Genomic DNA, 2,663 nt, shown 5'->3' with positions numbered 1-2,663 from the left:
CATGTCTTTTGTCCAAACAACGGATTTGGAGCATGCCCGAGTTTCAAGCTCTATACGCGCCCTTACATTGAGCCTGACCTTGTGGGTTCAGATGAGTCAGTTACGGTATTCAAACAAGCGTGTATATTTAACACGTTACGATATACGTTCAGTTGTGTTTACAATGCAGTACACATTTGGAGAGTCGTGTTTCATTATGGGAGGTATAGCTTCCACCAGTGGCCTACTCGCCGAAGTTCTGATCCTTGCCGTTTGCTGAATTGGACGGAGCCTCATGGGACACAACGGCAGGTTAGCAACGGTGCTCGAGCTACTTGGCCTTTCCACCACTACTGCCAGGAGCTTTTGACGCAAGAAACTAAAATCTATACTCTTTGGTTCTATTCGGTAAAATCATGTAGGTAAAAAATAAAACAAAAAAATCACGACGTTTCGGCCACAACACAAGTGGCCTTCATCAGGTGAAGGGACCGGACTGTCCAGAGGACAGCGTTGGAGTGAAAACAGCCAAGCCCAGGTCGCGTCCTTTAAGCTGTGTGGGAGGAAACAAAGGCGCCTTGACAAAGGAATTAGCATAAAAATGAGCATGATGTACGTAGGAGGTACATGATGGACCATGATGGACCAGGAGCGGAGGAGACCATGATGGACCAGGCGCAGGGGGAGGGGAGTTTACATAATGTTGGTGTGAAGGGAAATGAGAAGAACTAAAATCTGCCCATGTCTGACATTTGAAATATTTCTATCAACGCTGGCAAAGGGCATCGTTTACAACATTTTTTTATGTTAAGTTCATCTGATATGGACCTGCTACTGCTGTGTATATACGTATGTTCAATGTATTTCGCACCGTACGTAGCTAACTGTGCGTTAGGACAACAGAACGGAGCCGCACATCTGCATCCCCCGCGGTCTGGAGCAGGTTCTGCCGACTGAGACGTGACTCAATCGGTTGCTAGTTAATACCAGACATTTCTGCTCCTCGCGTTTTCATTTTCTCAGCGCCATCGGCTCTTCCGTCTCAAGCATGTTTTTGCTTAATATGGCGCATTATAAATCCTGGTTTCATTGATAGAAATGTAAAAGTGAGTTAAAAATGTCAAGAAACCAAAACTGATGTCGTGAAAGAGGCCTTGGGTGGCAACACTGGGTGGGGACGGGCGCATCGCGAGCACAGATATGGGTCGAGGTCCCAAGGACCAGTCGGTGGCTGCAGCGAGCACCACTGGACACTTTTTACTGCAAGAGGTTTTCAATGAAGTGCCCATGCACCAGGGTACGGTTCACGCGCAGGGTACACGCATTGCGTTGCTAAGGTCCACGCGGGTGAAATGCCGCAATTGGCAATGTTTGCCCGTTCGTTTCCCATTCTGCCCTGCATACTGGGCAGAGGTAAAGTCTTTTTATTATTACTACACGCTTTATTTTAACTCACTCTGTCGTATCCTCAAATCTTGTAACTCAGTTTTAACCCACTTCACTGTGGTATCGACTGCAAACTTGGTATGCTTATGCCATACTGATGCCAATACTATATTATATCATGAAAAATATATATATTTCTAAACATTATTTTTTCATGTTATATTTCTGGTTGGGTGTAATTGTCCACGCTCAACTCACGTTGGCTGTAATTGCCCACGGTCCCCCTTACGTTGTGGCAAGCTTCAGGGCCACTTCCTGGAGTGGTGGGGTTCTGACATTACTAGTACATTTCATAAAAGCGTGTTTTTAAAAACAGTTTTTTTTTAAATTACTTATTACCCCCAGCGCTCGCTAAAATGCAAGTGGCCCGGCGAGAGGGGGGAGTGGAGGGGGTGGACGCCGCGGCCCGCCCGTTCACAGGGAGCGGGGAGGCGTGCGTCGCCCCCCCCCCCCCCCCCCCACACACATGTTTTAGGGGCCGTCCATAAATGACGTCACGCGATTTTTTGACCCCCCCCCTTCGTCACACGACGTCACAAAAAGTCAGACCGCCTCTCAAATATGACGTCACAAAGCTGCCCGCCCCCCCCCTAAAAAAATATAAAACATGCTTCAAATCGCTTTAAACTATTGTCATTGTAGTGCGTATTTAATGTGGCGCCGCACTCTGATGTTGTAGGATAAAACATTTATTAAAAAGTCTATTTAATTAAGTAGAACGTGTTGTCTATATTTATTTAAAGCTGCGCATATTGATGTGACGTCACATTTCTCACCCCCCTTTCCCTCGTCACAAATCGTCACAAATGTCTGACCCCCCCCCCCCCCTAGGTGCGTGACGTCATTTATGGACGGCCCCTTATAGCGGAACTGGTCCTCAAGAATGAACCCAAAGGAAACAAGGTGAATCATGGATAGATACAAAGATGGAAATACACACTTTGTTTTTAATGTCTTCTCAGCTCAGTCACTAATACAACCGGAATGTTGAATTCGATTTTTCAATTTGGCTACTATTCCAGTTGGGAGATTGCAATTGTATATTTGTGTGACCGCCATGCCTTAAACACGCCTCTCTGTGGACAATTGGTCAAGGGATGTTGGCTGCTCCGGACTCCAAGCTGTGTTCCTGCCAAGGCAACATTGCCACGGACTCCAAGCTGTGTTCCTGCCTAGGCAACATTGCCACGGACTCCAACCTGTGTTCCTGCCAAGGCAACATTGCCACACTCAACTCT

Source organism: Petromyzon marinus, chromosome 50, assembly GCF_048934315.1.
Source record: "Petromyzon marinus isolate PM22_M1 ecotype Great Lakes invasive population chromosome 50, UKy_Petmar_22M1.pri1.0, whole genome shotgun sequence".
NCBI classification, from domain to species: Eukaryota; Metazoa; Chordata; class Hyperoartia; order Petromyzontiformes; family Petromyzontidae; genus Petromyzon; species Petromyzon marinus.
The sequence above is the reverse complement of the archived record's forward strand: the minus strand, read 5'-3'. Positions refer to the sequence as shown.